The 19,952-nt window shown below is 46.4% G+C and overlaps 1 protein-coding gene across 2 annotated transcripts in view; it reads left to right on the forward strand.

The window, feature by feature from the left end:
• Positions 1–1,538: 1,538 nt before the first annotated feature.
• The window catches only part of DPYSL5 (dihydropyrimidinase like 5), a 97,821-nt gene continuing 79,407 nt past the window's right edge, over positions 1,539–19,952 (forward strand). The window contains exon 1 of one of the 2 annotated variants that reach the window (XM_012475548.3): positions 1,539–1,564. The gene's annotated coding sequence lies outside the window, so the exon portion shown is untranslated. Of the gene's footprint in view, positions 1,565–3,026; positions 3,046–19,952 lie in introns of those variants that run through there. The other variant, XM_012475549.3, reaches the window with a different exon arrangement.

Here is a 19,952-nt window from a genome sequence, read left to right on the forward strand (position 1 = left end):
CAAGCTGGAGCAGTTTTCACAGCCACACCCCGGGCTGCGCAGGATTGGGGGATGCTTTGAGGTTCCTCTGGGGGCTCCCTGCTCTCTGCTCACCATGCAGAGGGGAGATGAGGACAGAAGGAGTGCAGACTCAGTGGAGTAATCCAGAACTGCATTCCCCAAAAGCCAGCCTGGCCTGGTCTAGGTCCTAAGCTCTCCGGGGAAGTATGGTAGGGCTCTGCTGGTCCTGCTCCCAGGTAGACTTTGCTGAGATGGGGAGAGGGGACCCCCTCCACTCCCCCGGAGTAGTGGACATAATTTTGTTTGAAAGTATCCTGCAAAGAGAACCACCTCAGGAAACCGTGGCTGCCAGGGGATTCATCCCCACCGGATAGTGGGGGAGCCCGGGGAGGGAGGGATTCTGCAGCCGCAGGTTGGGGGGTCCTCGATGCTGCATTTTAACGCTCATCGCAACGCCTTTGGAGTGACATTAAGTGCAAAGAGGCAAATGACTAATCCGAACTATTATTACAACTGCAGAAAATAATACAGATCTACAGCAAAGGCTTGAACCGGGTAGCTAGGGAGGTGGGACAAAGAGGGATGATCCTTCCTCTCCTTTATTAGATTTGTTGATTTCGGTAAAGTATGTATGTATTTAAACATGAAGAAACAGGTGAAGCGAATATAAATTGGGTTACGAATCATTTCTAGAGGCTTCTCTGTCTCTTGATAGAGGCTAGAAATAAGACAGGTACTGGGCCTGAGTGCTCTGGACAGGGAAGCCCCCGCGTGGCGCTGGGCAAAATCTTCTCGGTGGAGAGAATGCATTCCGGTTCGAGACCTAACAGGGTGCAGATGCGAACTGCGGTGGCCTCAAGTGGCCGTCCACTTTGTGAGAACAGTTTTCCTATGACGCCTACCCCGCCCTCTGCATCCTGCAATCCGGCGAGCGTCGGAGAGGGTCTTGGCGCGAACCAGGCGACCTCGGTGGGGTCCCGTGGCGGAGGGCAGCGCGTCCGCTGCATTGTTTCAGTCCCTCCGGTGGGATCTAGCTGGGGGAGGGGAGACGGGGTGTCCTCCGGAGCCGCCCCCTGACCCTCCCGGGGGACCAGTGCCTCGGCGCATCCGGGCTTCGTGAAATGTCCTGAGTCGCCATGGAAACCCGAGGGAACGCGGAGCCTGGCGCGAGGGGGATCAGCGAGTTCTCCGGCCGCGCCCTCCCGCCGCTGTCGGACCCCGGCCCTGCCGCAGAGTCTGCCGGGAGTTGCAGTCCCCAGGAGGCGGCCGCGCGCCGCGCCGAGGATGCGGGCGCCTCCTGTCCCCGCCTCCTCTTAACCTGCTTGCTGAGGTGGGGAGCGGCGGGAGGAGCCGGCCGCACGGTGATTGGCGGAGGCCGCTCCCAGCCCCCACCCGCGCCCCTCCCCCGCTCACCACTCCGGACTCCCGCGCTGGGCGCGCTGAGGCGGCCCCCGAGCGAGCGAGCGTGCAGCCGCCGCCGCCCCGAGCACCCGCAGCTCCGGCGCCGCGGCGAGACGGAGACGGACAGAGCCACGGGCCCCCGCGGCCGCAGCATCCCGGAGGAGTGGGTGATGGCAGGGGGGTCGGTGGGCTTACCCCCCCGGGCTAGAACATCCTCCTCTCCCCCTTCTTTCTCCGTGAGGCTCACAAAAGGGCGGGGAGCTGGGTGCACCTGGGGCCCGGCCTCAGGGGACGCGGCGGGAGGTGTGGTTTGGGGTTGGGAGGTGGCCTTCGGGGCTACGTCGGAGCGTTCTTGGGGTCCTCTTTGTGCGCCCACAGAGCGCCGTGCCGGGCCTTGCTCACAGTAAGCGTTTAATGTGTGTGCTCGCGGGGCTGGGGAGTACTCGGGTGAGGAGGCGGCTTGGCCGAGGGATTTCGCGCCTAGCACGCAGTGGGTCGCCCCCCTCGCTGGGCGCGGTGCAGTGGCCCCGCTGGAGGGCTGGGCGGGGGCAGCTCTGGCCGGGGGCCAGTCCTGCCGGTCCCAGGATCCGCGCCGTTCCCGGTCCCACACACCAACCAGATACACACCCTTGGTCCTTCTCGCCTCCGGGTTGCGATCTGCCCAGCCTGGACCTGACGCGGCGGTCTGTTCCACCTGCCCGGCTGACGGAGCGGACGCCTTCAGAGGACTCGTCCGCCGCCTCCGAGCCACCCTCCCGAGCCACAAAGGCCTCCTGAGGCTGCCCAGCCCGGAGCAGGTGCCGAGCTGAGTCCCTCGGCCGGAGCCCAGCGCGGGAGCCCGCCTCGCAGCATCGATCTCGGCGGGCACGGACGTCGACGCCCCGGGCCTGGGGACGGGGCTGGAGTAGGAGCTGGAGAGAAGCCGAGAGAAGGCGAGGGGAGGCCTGGGTTGAGGAAAGATGGGGATAGGGAAGGCTGGGGAGCTGAGTGGGGACAGGTAGTGGGTCTGGGGGAGCAGGGAGTGGGAACTAGGGTTTGAGGAGGAAAGAGAAGGGGCAGGGGCGGGTCCGAAGAGCGAGGGATGGAGCTCAGTGCAGGTGGCCCCGGGTGAGGCTGAGTCTGCTGAAGAATGGGGAGGGGAGGAGGGATGCCGGCGGGTGGAGACCGCCTGGGTTTGAGGAGGGAGGACGGGAGGGAGGAGGAGACCCGCGATGTGCGGGGGAGGGGGCCTCCTGGGAAGAGGGGCCTCCCGAGGAGGGAGCAGCAGGCGGTGGAGAGGCGGTCTCGGGCCCGAAGACCCTCAGCTCTAGGCGCTGGGCCCGGCGGCCCAGGTGGCCGGCTGGGCGTGGCCCTCGGACCGGGGCTGGGGACCCAGGATAGTGGATCCGGGACCGGGCTGGGCTGGCCCCGTGAGGAGCTTTGTCTCCAGGCTTGAAACCAGCTGGTAGCGACTCGCTTAGGGTTTTGTGATCTTACGCGGCGCCCCCGGCACGCCCTTTTCTCGAGGAGCTCAAAGGCTTTGCCCAGCGGCAGGTGCTGCCAGGGAGGCAGCAGACTGGACATCTTCCTTCGGGGAGACCCGAAGAACAATAGCCGACCCTCGTGTCCTCCCCACGACGAACCAGTGTCCCCCAGGACGTAAGGGTGCGTTTTCTGGTACCGGCAATATTCCTTGCGGAACCTTCAGGCACGTGCTGTCTTTGGGGTTGTGTGGGAGTCCGACCCCGCCAGGAATCCCGGGTGGGAGGCGCTCCCCCCTCCTGGGGTCCTGTAGACGGCCCCTCCCGGCTCGGTGCTTCTGGTGCAGCGCCGCCTGCCCAGCGCTGTTCACCTGCAGCCGAGACGCGGCGTGGTTAGCGGCGCGGAGCTGCTGGGCAGCGACGCAGGGGCCAGAGGCTGGAGGTCGCCTTGGTGCAGCGCGGGTTCCCAGAGCAGCGGCTTTGTCTGCTGAGGCGGTCCGAGTCCGAGTGTGCTTTCCTAGGGGGAGCCGTAAAGGCTGGTGCGGATTGTGGTGAAATTGCAGAGAAGCTGGTAGACATGACTCGCCAAGGGTGCGGCTCTCGGTTTCTGAGCCACTGCTAGGGGACCAGTGCTTTCCTTTGCCAGTGACCACACCCAAACCAGTGCGTCTTTTGCAGACTTCGCCCATATTGTATGCTGACCTAAGACTGGGGTGGCTCTGTGATAGGCGGTGGCTGCTTGCCCATGGGAAAGCAGATGAACCGAATGGAAGCCTAAAACAGGGTTTCAGCAGCCTCCATGCACTCAGTCTCTTGCCAGCTGTCTAAACACCTTGCAAGTCGGCACTGCAGCGCCTTGACATGTGAAGTGACAGCCAAAGACAGAATTCTGTGTTGCACTGTTGCTTTGATAATTGGTTAGCAGACAAGTTAAAGGTAAATCTTTAGCATAAAGTTATTTTAAATTGCCATTCATTAAAAAAAAAAAAAAAAAAAAGGCAGGAGCATTTTTGCTCCCAGACTGGGCGATACTTGGCATTGTGGAACTAGATGCCGCTTACATTTGCAACTAAGTTAACTGAGAGCCTGTTGGCTCTCTTAACCCAGCCTTGAAACCTCAGGATTTTGTTTCTTAACCAGGTTGGTGCATAAGGTGAAGCTGTGCTGTGGCTGTTGGCTCTTACTCAGGACAGTTGATAGCTTCCATGGTGAAGGCTTCTTGTCTGGGTGTCCTGTCTGGCCATAGGGAGTCAGCAGTAGGCTATGTCTTGCTGGTTTTAAAGGATGGTGTTTTGAGGAGGTGCCTCGCAGAATTTACAAAACTGGTCTGGAAGGACTAGCTGAAACATTGCTCGTTGGTTGTTTTTAACTATATTTTAACCAAATTATATATGCATATATTAATATGTATATACACATGTACACACATATACACATACTATATTTTAACTAAATTATATATGTGTGTGTTTATGTATACACACACACATACATACATTCAGAGTACACAAAAACTAGGAATCTCAATATTGGAAACCCAGAAATCTGACAGTGAAGGTTTTTTTCTTGTGAGAGAGCTCTCAATGGGAAATGTTTTCATGTTATTACCCAAAGGGAACAGTTTCAGGAGGGAGTGTTTTGTGGGCTTATTCTTTTTTGTAATAATTTTATAGATTTTTAAAAGGATGTAATCCTCTTAAAGCACTCTGTGAACATCCATCCCAATCTGTTCCTCAGGGCAGGGAATCCATAGATGAAGAATGCTGGTATGACCAGCCCATTTTTACAGGCAAAATGGAGAGAAGGCAGCTTCCCTCTCCTATCTTCTGCTGGTGCTGCTCCAGTAAAATAACTGGAAGACAGGACCCAGCAAGGGGAGAGGCAGGTGGCCCCAGAGAAGGACTTTATGTCCCCAGAATTCCAGGGTGCCCTTCTTGAGCCTGGGGACCTCAGCTAGGTACACAAAGATGTTCATGGAACGTGAAGACCTGGCTGTTGTCAGCATAGCCTCTCTAGGTGCAAACATTAGCAGGAGCGTTGCATTATTCTCAATGCTTCTGTCTCTGGAAAGAGTTCCACAGCAAGGGAAATTTACACAGTTGGCCAAAATCAGGTCTCAGGACTTGGTGTAAACTTCGTTTATGGCACTTCCACATCTCATAGATATCTGAGAAATACCCCCCTCCTTTTTTTTTTTTTTTTTTTTTGAGATGGAGTTTCGCCCTTGTTGCCCAGGCTGGAGTGCAATGGTGCGATCTCAGCTCACTGCAACCGCCTCGTGGGTTCAAGTGATTCTCCTGCCTCAACCTCCGAGTAGCTGGGATTACAGGCATGTGCCACCACGCCCGGCTAATTTTTTATTTTTAGTAGAGACGGAGTTTCTCCACGTTGGTCAGGCTGTCTCGAAATCCCGACCTCAGGTAATTCGCCCGCCTCAGCCTCCCAAAGTGCTGGGATTACAGGTGTGAGCCACTGTGCCCAGCCTCCCCTTCTTGATAGCTCCTCTGACCCAGGATTCTGTATGATCCTGCATTAGCTCCAAGGTACTCTAAGCCAAAGGACAGCATGACTCTAGGCAGGTCTCTGGGGTAAAAGTAAATTTTTCACTTCACGTTCCTAGGGCATAGAAAAATATTGAGAGCCAGAGAAGCTGGACAAGAGTATCTGAGACCCAGTCTATTTTCTTGATAGGAAAATTTACCAGTTTCTGATAGAATGTGATCCTGTTTATCTTTTTGTTCTCTGACGTATAAGAAGATATTCCAGAAAAGTCTTCTAAGACTTAGTTCACAGGAATCCTGTAGAACAGAATATCTTTATCAATGTGAAGTCCTATAGGGAAAACTCGGTGTAATATGGGAGCAAATGAGAATAAATGTGTTTTATCATTTTTCAAGTAAGCAGGTGTTTGATTTAATTGCACTGCTACTGGATAAATGAGAAATAATTTCAAAATTGCTTTGCCTTACTTTTTTTATATGAAGATGAAAGTTTGAAATACCATAGCATGAATCTTTTGTGAGCTTTGATATTTATGTATAAAAGTGGGCACAAATTATACACTTGAACAAAAGATATTCAGGGAGGAACATGGTGTATGATTGCTTCTACTTCAGTCTTTGAAACTTGTTTCATTTAAAATAAGCTGATTTAACCATTGATTGAACTCGAGCTTGCCAAGCACTCCCATCAATTACAGCCCCATTTTGTACTTGTTCCCTCGCCTCCCTCCTCCCTCTTCACAATCCAGGCTCAGAGGTAGCATGCACATGAGGGAGAGCCCGAAAGCCTGGGTTCAGATTTCACCTTGGCCACTTTCTGTTTATCTGTGCAATGAGGATGGTTGTGTTAGGTTGGTGCAGAAGTAATTGCTGTTTTTGCCATTACTTTTTGTTGTTGTTGTTGAGATGGAGTCTTACTCTGTCACCCAGGCTGGAGTGCAGTGGCACGATCTTGGCTCATTGCAACCTCTGTCTCCTGGGTTCAAGCGATTCTTCTGCCTCAGCCTCCCAAGTAGCTGGGACTACAGGCACGTAGTCCTGTAGTCACCACGACCAGCTAATTTTCATATTTTTGGTAGAGAGGGGTTTCACCATATTGGTAAGGCTGGTCTTGAACTCCTGACCTCATAAGTCACCGCGCCCACCCTTGCCATTACTTTTAATGACAAAAACTGCAGTTACGTCTGCACCAACCTAACAGTGTCTACCTCCAGGGTTGTTCTGAGGTTTACATGAGTTAATGTTTAGCCCTGAGAGCAGTGTCTGGCATCTAGTAAATGTACAGTAAAAGTTATCATCACCATCAGCAGTATCATTATATTTTCTCCCTAAAATGTGTGTCCACAAAAACAACACTTTGATTCCTCTTTTAATCTTTCATCCCAAGGGGCCATGGCAAGTTGCTATAGGGATTAACAGTGGGAACAGAGGGAATGATTAGGACCCCTTGCTAAAATTCCCACCCTTGCAAATAGTAGAAATAGCTCTGTGTGGAGTCTGTTTCCTGGCAGCCTCTTTAAGCTCAGCTGTTTTTAGCAGCTGAGCACTGGAGAATTAAGAGTGTTCCAGAAGTGCTGTGACCTCAGCTTTGCTGCATCATTCCTTTGAGTGGGGTTAGGCTGGCGTGCCTATTGAGGAGCTGTTGTCTCAAAGCTGTTTAGTTTTTGTTGTGGGAAAGTCATCGTGTTTCGTTGATGGCAAATTGTTAGGAATAAAGATAGCTCAGGTTTTCCAGCTAAGAAATACAGAATTTTGTGCAACTTGGAATCATAGAATTATTCTGTGCCAGGGATGTTTCTGATTCCTACACGTTAGGTTACTGTCAGCATCCCCATTTTACAAATGAGGCAACAAAGGTAAAAAGGACACCCAGATGGGGACGTGGCAGAGCCCGGCTTTGAACCCAAGGGGTTTGATTACCATCTGTGTCAGTCCTCCAGGATAACTGGAGTTCTCCAGAAAAAACAGAAAATCAGTTCTCCAGAAAAACAGAACCGATAAGATTGGTTTATGCAATTGGAGAGGCTGGCACATCCCATATCTGCAGGGAAGGCTGGCAGGCTGGAAACTCTAGGCAGGAGCTCGTGGTTCACTCTTTACCTATAATTTCTTCTTTCTCAGGGAAAACTCAGTTTTTCTTTTAAGGCTTTTAACTAATCATATGAGGCCCACCCACGGTATCAAGGAAAATCTCTTTTCCTTGAAGTCAACCATCCAGCCTGGGCATCACAGGGAAACTCCATCTCTATAAAAGTTAAAAAAAAAAACTAGCCAGGCATGGTGGCACATGTCTGTGGTCCCAGCTACTTGAGAGGGTGACGTCGGAGGATTGCTTGGGCCTTGGAGGTCAAGGCTACAGTGAGCTGTGATTACACCACTGCACTTCAACCTGGGCAACAGAGCAAGACTCTATCTCAGAAATTTAAAAATTTACGAAAAATATAGTCAACTGATTGTAGATGTTAACCACATCTACAAAATACCTTCACAGTAACACTTAGATGAATCTTTTATTGGATAACAGTACTATAGCCTAGCAAAGTTGACACAAAGAACTAACCAGGCCAGGCACAGTAGCTCATGCCTGTAATCCCAGCACTTTGGGAGGTTGAGGCAGGAGGATCACTTGAGATCAGGAGTTCGACACCAGCCTGCCCAATATGGTGAAACCTTGTCTCTACTTAAAATACAAAAATTAACCAGGCATAGTGGTACACACCCGTAGCCCCAGCTACTCAGGAGACTGAAGCACAGGAATCACTTAATCACTTGAACCTGGGAGGTGGAGGTTGCAGTGAGCTGAGATCACACCATTGCACTCCAGCCTGGGTGACAGAATGAGACTGGCTCAAAAAAAAAAAGAAAGAAAGAAACCCTAACCATAACAGGATCTATGTTTTTAAACACTACCAAGAACCTTATTAGTTAGGTGTGAGATTCACAGTAAACTAAATAATTTAGCAAGATGCTATCCCATTACAAAATGGTACACCTTACCTTGTTTAAAATAGAATTCAGACCTCTTTTCTCTTCAATGTGGCTTCTAGCCCAAAATATTGCTCAGAGTAAGCATTCAACAGATAATATTGAAAGAATGACTGACTGAATGGTTTTAGATGATATTTTACAGGATTTTCCAGCTACTGAGACTCTGGTGCCCCATTTAAATTTTTTTATTTTACTTTTCTTTTATTATTATTATTTTATTTTATTTTATTTTATTTTTTGAGACACAGTCTCACTCTGTCATCCAGGCTGGAGTGCAGTGGTGTGATCTTGGCTCACTGCAACCTCTGCCTCCCAGGTTCAAGCGATTCTCCTGCCTCAGCCTCCCGAGTAGTTGGGATTACAGGCATGCACCACTGTGCCCTGCTAATTTTTGTATTTTTAGTAGAGACAGAGTTTCACCATGTTGGCCAGGCTGTCTCGAACTCTTGGCCTCAGGTGATCTGCCGGCCTCAACCTCCCAAAGTGCTGGGATTACAGGCATGTGCCACCGTGCCTAACCTCCCTTTTAAATTAAAAATCATCTGCCCCAAGTAAGATTGAGGTTTTGTGAATGATTAGATTCTCTTGGGAAAAAAGGAGAACTTTTGCATTCTGAATTGTGCATGTGTCACTCCCCACTACCTAACATCTGTCCACTTTCCTTGGCTCAGCAAAGGGTTTGGGGTCTGTTGCTGCCTGGACTCCCTGTGAATGTGTGTCTCCCATACATTAGTAGTGCCCAGTACTCAATCACACCATCTTTGTGTCACTCCAGTGTCCATTAGGCTGCCCTTTGTTGATTTCAAATCTGCCATGGGCTGGCTCGAATTTCTCAGGCCTTGGGTCTTTATTCTCCCTTCTTTTGTCTGGTCCTGTCCTTCCCTTTGTCCTTCTGCAGAGCAAGATCCACTATTGATATAGAAGTCACCTCCTTTCTCATTTTTTACTTCGGATTTCTGACCTTGTAGATTGATATGTTTGTTCTGTTATAAAATTCAAAAACAACCCCCAATTTTTTCATTTAATGTCTTCTTGCTCCTGTTTCCAGCATATGTGAAACACTTTCAACCTTAATGAAGTTACTTAAATTTTTAGTTTTGCTGTATTGTCAAGCAGCAATACACATACATGAAACGGTCACTTTTGAGGGTACAGTGGCTGAGGGTGCATTTTTAAAAAAAACTTTTTAGTGAAGTGTAACAGATAAACAGAGAAGTATACAAGCCATAAGTGGATAGCTTGATGAAACATGCCCATGTAATCTGCACCAAATTAAGAAACAGAAGATTGGAGTCTCTGAGCCTACTATGGCTCAGAAGGCTGCCTGATTCAAAATCTTATTATTTTAAAAAAAAAAAAGAAACGAAATTATTAGTACTCAGAGTCTCTAGTTACTTAGTATTCTTCCTCCATATCCTGACTCCTTACACATAGATCAATCAGCTTTCCCTGTTTTTGAACTTTTTAGAAATGGAATCATGTAGTCAATATTCTCTTGACAGTGGCTTCTTGTGCTCAGGGTTATATGAGGTTTCTCCTCCTGTTGTATTTAATTTGCTCATTTTCACTGCTGTATAGCATCCCATTGTATGCATGTACCAAATATGTGAGTTTTGTTGCTAATGGTATTTCGATTGAACATTCTAATAGGTGTCTTAGTGAACATATGTACCCCTGACCCAGTTTCACTCCTAGGTATATATAATAGGTATATATATATAAAATAGATATATATATACATATATATATACACACCTAGGAGTGAAATTACTGGGTGAGGGGTACATATGTGTTCTGTTTTAGTAAATTGTGCCAAACACTAAGATTAATGGTGAAATTAAAAAAAAAAATCCTCTGAGGTATGCGATGCAGTGATTAAACCAAAATCCTGAAGACTGGCCCAATATTATGGTTTGATCAGAGGTTGGCTTCCAACTCTTATTCTTCATTAAAAAGTAGAACTTTAAGCTTTATCTCTTAACTAATAATCTATCAGTTAAAAAATTATATATACAATATATGCATATATATTATATATAATATATATATTACACTAGTTTTCAAGAATTGTCCATAAACAACCAGTTGATTGGCTGAAATGAACACTTTTAAACTAAATGGTGTACATCTACCTTAGTCTTGGCTACAGCAGTTTTCTTAACTCATGTTTCTTAAGGGAAAGATGAAAATTAGATTATAAATGCAACATTGGTCCGAAGATCATTCCAGAGATGTCCTGACAGCCTCCTGCAAGATTAACAAGTGGTTTTTATTGTTAACTAATTTATATTTATTGTATTGGGTCAAATAGCGATTTTGAATTTTGTAATTTCTGTGGCTTATAAAAAGTCCCAGCCGGGCGTGGTGGCTTACGCCTGTAATCCCAACACTTTGTGGAGCCGAGGCGGACAGATCACCTGAGGTCAGGAGTTCAAGGCAGCCTGGCCAACATAAAATGAAACCCCGTCTCTACTAAAAAATACAAAAATTAGCTGGGCATGGTGGCACACACCTGTAGTCCCAGCTACTTGGGAAGCTGAGGCAGGAGAATCGCTTGAACCCAGGAGGTGGATGTTGCAGTGAGCCGAGATCACTCCACTGCCCTCCAGCCTGGGCAACACAGCAAGACTCTGTCTCTCAAAAAAAAAAAAAAAGTCCAGCTTGGAATCATAGAGTTGAGATTTCTTATTGGAGAATACAATTATGACATTTATCTTATTTTTGGTAGGTTTCTGAAAAGACCTGAAATAGACGTGGTTTTTTACAGTTGGATTATAATGGAAAGAACCTCTGCAACTAATAAAGATGAAGCACAAAGATATGAGTACTAACCTTCAGGCAGTTGCATCTCATATCCAAGGCCCGTATCATCATGTGGCCCAGGAGAGATGGCAGTAATGGTCATGGCCAGTGTGGGTAAAGGACAGTAGTTTAGGCATAATTATAGGATGGTAGTAATGAAACCTGAGCAGCCAGAGGAGCCTGCCAAGGCAGTCATGAACTCCTAGCTTGCTGGTTTTTCCCTGTGAGATCCATTCACAGCCCAAATATTCCTGAGAAATATTTTTTTTAGCAGGTAGCCTGCCACGTTTGGTATTTCTCTTTATACAAACAAGTGAATGAGATCAGACTTAACATACCTTTAAAACCTTGACTTACTGCTTAAACTCTGAGTCCCTTAAGCACTTAGATAGTTCATATTTCATATCTTTTATAATATAGGATTTAATTTTTTTTTTTGAGACCAGGGTCTCACTGTCATCCAGGCTGGAGTACAGTGGCACGATTAGGGGCTCACTGCAGCCTCAATATCCCAGGCTCAAGCAATCCTCTCACCTCACCCTCCCAAGTATCTGGGACCACAGGTGCAGGTGCATGCCATGCCACCATGCCAGCTAATTTTTTTTTTTTTTTTTTTTTTTTTTTTTTTTTTAATAGAGATAGGGTCTCCCTGTATTGCCCAGGCTGGTCTTGAACTGCTGGCTAAAGCAATCCTCCCACCTTGGCCTTCTAAAGTGCTGGGATTACAGACATCCGCCACCACGCCTGGCCTAATTTTGTACTTTAAAACATATAAATCTAATATTAAAATATTTAATCAATTATAAACCACCTATAGACAATTTTGCTAGCCTAGCTAATGTAATTTTGACTGATTCCATTCAATCCCTTGTCCATATGTTTACATAAATTTTTACAGAGTTGTTAGCACAGCATGGAAATTATTTCATATTCTGTTCTTTCATCAAAACTTTTCCATGTCTCTACCTGATTTACAAATGGAAGCTTTTAAGTGACAGTCTTCAGTTTCATTGGAATGTACTAGATTCCACTTTTAAAATCCATTTTGTTTTTATGAGTTATTAGATTCTATTTACACATTTACTGATTGATGAACATTAAAGTTATATCCAAGTTTTTAATTATTTTAGATAACACAACCATAAAACAATTCATATTGTTGTGAACATCACATATATTATTTTCATACCTAGCTGATAATATGTTTTTGAGAATACAGATTGTGTTTTTTAACAAATGTTTTTGGTGTAGGGGGTACAATTCTATCCATAGTACCTGATAGTTTTCACATTAAGAGAAGTGTATGAATACATGTTAATTCCTTTATTTCAGGACCAACTTCACAAAGTTTCCTGATCAGCAAATACTTTCTAATAGGCTTAGTTGGCAAGTTGGTCACTGAAGAATTTGTTTGAAAGTAGGAATAAAATTGTGTGAGATAATCAGTCAGTAACAGGAATAATTTGGAGGATGAAAGATTCCAAGTGAAGCTGATTTCTATCAATTAATTCTGTAAAATTGTGTGGTCTCAGTAGCAGATAGCATCTGAAGTTGGCCGTATGACAGAAATTAAATGGTCTCAATGTTGCAGAGAGATTATTCAATTATGAGGCACACCCATTGCTAAGTTCTGAATATCTAGGAACAGAGTGCAAATAGCCAGAAATGGAAATGAATGTTAGTGCTGCCTGGCAAGGGAGAGAGAGATTTACTGTCCGATAACTGTGCCCTTCACTTGCCTTGAGCTGTTGTTTGAGATGGGCTTGAACCTCCTCTCAGATGTGCACCTATTTCCTGAGTGCCTGCAACGGGCAGTGCAATTTCCAGGAAGGAGCTAGCGCATGGGAGAGAGCTGGGTTTGAAATCCTCACTGCTACTTTCTAGGCAGGAGAGACCTTGGACAAAGTCATTTTATCTCTCCAAGCCTGTTTCCTTGTGAATTAGAGATGTTAATATTGACCTCACAGGCTTCTAGAGGACTAAAGAGATTGTGTGCATTGAGTCTGGTGGGAGTGTGGTAAGCGTTAAGTGGAGCTAATGGTATTGTCTAGATGCTAAGTTAGGTGCTTTGTAATATATAAAGGTACATAGGCTGGGCGCTGTGGCTCACGCCTGTTAATTCCAGCACTTTGGGAGGCCGAGGCAGGTAAATCACAAGGTCAAGAGATCGAGACCATCCTGGCCAACATGGTGAAACCCCGTCTCTACTACAGATACAAAAATTAGCTGGGTGTGGTGGCATGCGCCTGTAGTCCCAGCTACTCGGGGGGCTGAGGCAGGAGAATCGCTTGAACCCGGGAGGCGGAGGTTGCAGTGAGCTGAGATTGCGCCACTGCACTCCAGCCTGGCGACAGAGCAAGACTCTATCTCACACAAACAAACAAAAAAAGGCATAGAAAAACAATCAAAGGGACATACTGTCAAATGGAAACAGGCGGGACAATATGACAATTGGAGAATGTAAACTCCCTTACATAAGGAGTTTAGCAAAATGTCTCTCCCTTCCTGTATCTGTCAGATGAGAAGATGCAGACTGGGTGCTGTCCTGACTACTTTATGTCCTGTGACAGACACCCTGTGTTGCTGAGCTCTCAGAATTCTTTATTGGTGAAAACTGGCAGATTTGCAGTTTGACACTATCAATCAAAATTACAACTGCACATTCCTTTTAACCCGGCAGTGCCACTACTAGCAATTTTTCCTAAAGATATACAAGCACATGTACTTGATGAGAAATAGGAAGGGCTATTATTGCAGCATTACTTGTACTAGCAAAAAGTTAGACATGACCTATCATTGGAGAATGAATGAAATGTATTATAACACATCCTTACAAAGGAATACCATATAACCATTACAAAGACTAAGGCAAGTATTTCTGTTCTAATGTAGAATAATATCCAATATATATCATTGAATGGGAAGAAAACAGTGCAGAACAATATTTAATGTGTGCCATCCTTTCTGTAATACAGTATGTCATGTGAAATATATACATATATGCTTAACTATGCATAGACTGTCCATGGAAGGAAACACACCAAAACCTACAATGGTTTTTTCTCTGGAGGGGTCAGGGAGGAGCTGGGAAAATGCACAATTTACATGGTTTTAAATGTTTATCATGTGTATGTTTTCCTTGTCTAAACAATAATAATAATTTGGCACCCTTGGCTGGCTCTGGCTCACCCTGTCTGAGACTCAAGAAGACTTGAGAAGGGTGAAGTACTTGGGCCCATGTGGATAGCTTATGTTCTCAAACAGACCCCCAGATGCAGGCCTCCGAAATAAGACACAAGCATGCAGAGTTGGGCTTTCAGGCTTACTGAACAGACAGACCGTGTTTTTTCGACTGCCCATTCAAACAGAAAGGCTCTGGGATCAGGAAGTCGGAATGACCCATTATTGCTGACTATCAAAGAGCATTTCCAGTATTTCCCCTTTGAGTCTTTTTTATTCAGAGGAAAACTTGGTTGGATCTGTAGGACACAGAAGATGAGAAGCACTAACTGGGCATTGTGAACCTTCCCACAGTAATGTGTGTGTCTGCTCAATCCCTTCATCCCTTCTTCCAGGTAGCAAATGCTTGGTGAACACCTGCAATGGGCCAGGTGTCATCACAGGATATTGGGGCTAAAAGAACTTTAGACAACATTTAGTCATTTCACAGAGGAGGAACCCGCAGGGCACTTCAGCTTCCAGTGAGTGGTATCGGTGCAGAGAGAATGTCTGGTGATTTTTGCCCTCTTTGGTCTCAGATGATGGATTAGGAGGACTCTGGATGCTCCTATAGAGTTGGCTTCCTCATGTAGAGTGTTCATTTCATTTTGCCTTGTGTTTCAGTTACTTGTGGACATGTTTTCTCTCTAAGGACATGAAAACTGATTCATGGCACTCCCCCACCCCCAGCCATGATCTCTAACTCCTAGTGTTCACACTCTTAGGTGAGTGTGGGCAGGACCTGTGACCTGCTTCTAACTAATAGGATACAACAGAGGTGATGGGAATGTCCTTTCCCTTATTATGTTATATATAATACCTTATCTTGCTAGTAAACTCCCTTTGGAAACTCTTTTTGCTTGATGAAGTAAGTGGCTATTTTGGGAAAGCCCACTTGGTAAGAAATTGGTAGCTTCTAGGAGCTGAGGGTGGCCTCTAGCTGAGGGCCTGCAACCACGTGGAAATGAATTCTGCCAACAATGTGAGTGAATGTGAAAGCAAGTTCTTCCCCAGGCAGGTCTCCAGATGAGAACACAGCTCATCCAGCATCTTGATTGCAGCCTTGTGAGGCTCTAAGCAGAGGACCCAGGGCTCCTGACCCACAGAGTGTGAGGAAATAAGCTTGTGTTCCTTTATGCCACTAAATTTGTGATAATTTGTTACACAGCATAGAAAACTAAAAAAAAAGAAAGAAAACTAATACAGGGTTCTCTTTTGGTGCTTGGCACAAGGCCTCTCAGCAAGTTGGTTATCAATGAAGGTGTTGAGCCGAATTTATTTATCTTTCTTTTCGTGAATGTATCTCACAATAAATCCCTGAAATGCTCTCACTTGGGTGGTCATATAATTTATATTTCAAAGCAGAGCACTTTGGAGAGTGATTATTATTTGCTATTAATAATCTACTTAGGTCTATAAGGATAAACTAGGTCTATGCCAGGCATACTGGGAGGCAGGGTCCCCCAAGCTATGATAATCTCATCATTTATCATCCATGTTTTCCTGGCTCATTTGCCCCTGAAGGCATTGCATATCTGTTGATTATTTTTCTTCTGGGTCTGCACTTTTCCTTTCCCCTCTCCATCCCTACCTGTTCCCTGGCTTCTGCCTGGATATTGGCAGACGGCCACTGTGTGCCTGACTGTGACAAGGCTGGTGGAAGTCACCGGGATGGCAGGCACATCCAGCCTCTGTGTGGAGGTGCAGCAGAGTGGGGAAGCTATGTTGCCCAAGTTGGTGGGAAGGGAGGCTGGGACAGAGCTGTGCAGAGGAATTGACTAGAAGCGGTTGTAGGAGTGATCAACACCCCATTACATGGCCCTTTTCAATGTGTACAGCCTATTCCAGAAGCTGTTTCTGCCTGCCTCTGGTGTTTTTTTTGTTGGATTTTGTTCAGGTGGAGGGGAGGGGACTTGTCAAGGTGCCCTCTCCTTGGAATCCTCTTTTTGGAATAGACCCTGTAGCATCTGACACATGCACTCTGAAGGCCTCTCTCCAACTCAGGGGGAGGAGAGGCTCCCCTTCCCCCACAACTCACCTCCAAAATTATCTTCCTTACAAACCATATGAGGAGTCCAGCCCCTTCCCACACATCACCAGAATGTCCCTTCACTTTTCACTGAGCCAGCCACTTGCATTGCCTCCGGCCTATCCCTTCCTCCAGTGTTCAGCTGTGTGGAACCATCCCAGCCCTGGCACTCAGCCACAGCTGTGACATGGGCTCCAGGCTACTGGCATCCTCCCCCTTTACACAGGTTCATTTTCAGCTGCTGACCAGGAATGCGGGACAGTCTTAACCTGCCCCCTAGGCCTGTAACTGTTTTCTTGACTTGTGGACCATGCTGGAGTTTCCATTCCTTTCCTATCACTGCTTCTCAAACCTTGCCCGGAATGGTAAAGGAAAAGGAGCTCATACCTCTGGGAGCTTGTGAGCTTGGCCTGCAGCACCCTGGTACAAGTCGGAAATATCTTTGAAGCATGTTTGAACAGCTTTATTGAGATACAACTTTCATACCATAGAGTTCACCCGTACTAAGTGTGCGATGCAGTGGTTTCTAGAGTGTTCATAGAGTTGTGGAGTCATCACTGTAGTCTAATTTTAGAACATTTTCACCACCCCAAAAGAAACCCCATATCCATTAGCAGCCACTCCCCATTTCTTCCACTACTATCTCTTCCCCAACCCTCTAGCCCCTGGCAACCACTAATCTACTTACTGTCCCTATGGATTTGCTGATTCTAAACATTTCATATAAATATAATCATACAATTTGTGGCCTTTGGTGATTGTTGAAGCCACATTTTTTAATCTTAAGAAAATTAATGCACTGTCTGTACTCTAGTTCACAGTATACCCTTTTTGTTTTAATAGATACAAGGAATTTCAGAAATCACACATAGTTAGACCAGGCGGCATGGCTCACACCTGTAATCACAGCATTTTGAGAGCCCAAGGCGGGTGGATCATTGAGAGCCCAGGAGTTGGAGACCAGCCTGGGCAACATGACAAAACCCCATCTCTACCAAAAAAAATAGAAAAATTAGCCAGGCACAATGGTGCACGCCTGTAGTCCCAGCTGCTTGGAAGGCTGAGGTGGAAGGATCACTTGATGCTAGGAGGTAGAAGTTTCAGTAGGCCGAGATCATGCCACTGCACTCCAGTCTGGGCAATAGAGCCAGACCCTGTCTCATAAAAGAAAAGAAATGACACAGAGTTTAAATGTTTAGCACCACAAAAGAGCTCCAGGAAGAAGTGCCTTACTCATGCCACACCCCTTGGGCCCCAGTCTGAAAGGGGTGGGCATCAACAATACTGACAGCATCCAGATGGCTTTCCATCTAGAGCAGGTGCAGATCCCAAAGTAGGATTATTTGAGTAGATGATGGGAAAAGTGGGGAAGATGATTAACATTCTCTGAGCATCTGCCACTAGCCAAGCACCATCTAAGTACCACAGAAAGGAAAAGGTGGATGGAGGTGCTGGCCTTGAAGAAATATCACTCTCTGGGTGCAGATGTGCAACTGTCAGTAAAGTGACAGAGAATGACTAATGTGAACCATCCTGGCTATTGGGATGCAGCAAAGGTCTTCACTGGTGAGGTGTTGGGCTGGATTTGGGAAGAGGATGCTAGGCAGAGGGATGAGTGTGAAGCTGCAGGAAGGGCCAAGCCCTTGGAGAGGAACCTGCTTGGCTGGCCTGTGGGAGCAGGGAAGCTTGGGCAGCAGGGGAGAGGGGGACAGACTCCCAAGGTGACTGAGGGCAACTGAGCACATCCCTACTCCCCCATTTCCACCTCTTCCTGGCTCTTCACCTTTGGGGTCTATTTGCTGAGGGGAGTCCAAGGCTGCTGGGTTGAAGGAGGGGGCCCAAGAGGGTGGGAAATGAGGAGACCTTGTCTTCATCTACATCCGTTCACACAGACCCCCTCGTTGCCCTGAGCCTCCAGACCACCCTCAGCAATTTTTCTTTCCCAATGAAAATCAGTGACAATACAATGATGGATTTTGAAAATATATTTAGTTTAGTCTCTGTATATATTTAAATAAGAAAACGGTGTGCATAAATGTAATGTGTTTTTCTCTCCTTTTGATTTTGTATTAAAATAACATCTCTTGTTCCTCCTTTCTTTGGGAACCTTTGTTTACATCCTTCGTGCCCCAAATGGCCAACAAATAGCACAGAAAACATGGTCTTTCCTCCTAACTGTAGAGTCCCCTATTCTTTGTTAAGATATGGAGATAGGTTTTTGTGTTCATTTTTAAGTTCACGGTGAGCTTGAAGTAATCAGAGCATACTTTATTGTATAAAAATTTTATCATAATAGGTGTGGCCCATGAGAAAGACCTTACGGGTGAAGAGAGTCAAAAGGCTGGAAAACATAGCTCATGGCTTTTTTGTCTGTGCTTTAAAATCCTCAGTTGTAAGCGATGAATTGGACATTTACAGAGAGACCTGTGCCAAGTATGAACACAGATGTCAACACAGAGATATCTGTAATACACAGCCCTTGCCCCCACCAGCAATCACAGACTAAAATGCTAACAGATAGAGACCTGCAATTCTTTTATTATTATTATTTTTTCTTTTTTCTTTTTTTTGAGACGGAGTTTCGCTCTTGTTACCCAGGCTGGAGTGCAATGGCGCGATTTCGGCTCACCACAACCTCCGCCTCCTGGGTTCAGGCAATTCTCCTGCCTCAGCCTCCCAAGTAGCTGGGCCTACAGGCACGCGCCACCCCACCCAGTTAATTTTTTATATTTTTAGTAGAGACAGGGTTTCACCATATTGGCTATGATGGTCTTGATCTCCTGACCTCGTGATCTGCCCGCCTCAGCCTCCTAAAGTGCTCGGATTACAGGTATGAGCCACCACACCTGACAGACCTACAATTCTTGAAGGCGGGGATTCTGTAACACTCATTTAGAATGCCACCATCAGAGATAGTGAGGAGCACCCGGTGGGTATTTGTCTGCATGGTGAGTAAAGGGATGTATGAGTTGGCCAGATTAAGGATAAATGCCCTGTGAATAGCATAGCCCCTGAATGAGAATTCAGTGTAAAGGCAGGAAATAGAATGTCTAGGAGTTAAGCCTGGGTTTAGAACTTGCCCTTCCACACTTACTAATAATCTGTGTGATATCAAGCAAATTACCTAACCCTTCTGAACCCCTTGACCTCATTCGCTGCAGTGTTGCTGTAAAGATAAGAAATGAAATATAAAAAACATCTAGTCCTATGCATGACACACGATAGGGGCTCAGTAAATTTGACTAGGTGAATATGGTTTTCACCTGATTTTATTAACAATACATATTCACTGTGAAAAAAGTAAATGATATCGTAAGGAAGAAAACAAAAGATATCTGAAATCCCACAACCCTAAAATAGCCACCAGTAGCAGTTTGGTGACCACCTTTCATGCATCTCATTATGCAGATGCACGCGCACACGCGCACACACACACACACAATGTTCATTCGAATTATGTTTTCTTTCCTTGTTAAAAAATGAGGATTGCAAGCAGACTAGGGGAGGAACAGCAGGGGATAGTGAGTTGGGGAGGGATAACATGGGGAGAAA

The sequence above is a fragment of the Aotus nancymaae genome, unplaced genomic scaffold (genome assembly GCF_030222135.1).
Source record: "Aotus nancymaae isolate 86718 unplaced genomic scaffold, 86718_ANA_hifiasm-v0.15.2.pri h1tg000057l, whole genome shotgun sequence".
Taxonomy (NCBI): domain Eukaryota; kingdom Metazoa; phylum Chordata; class Mammalia; order Primates; family Aotidae; genus Aotus; species Aotus nancymaae.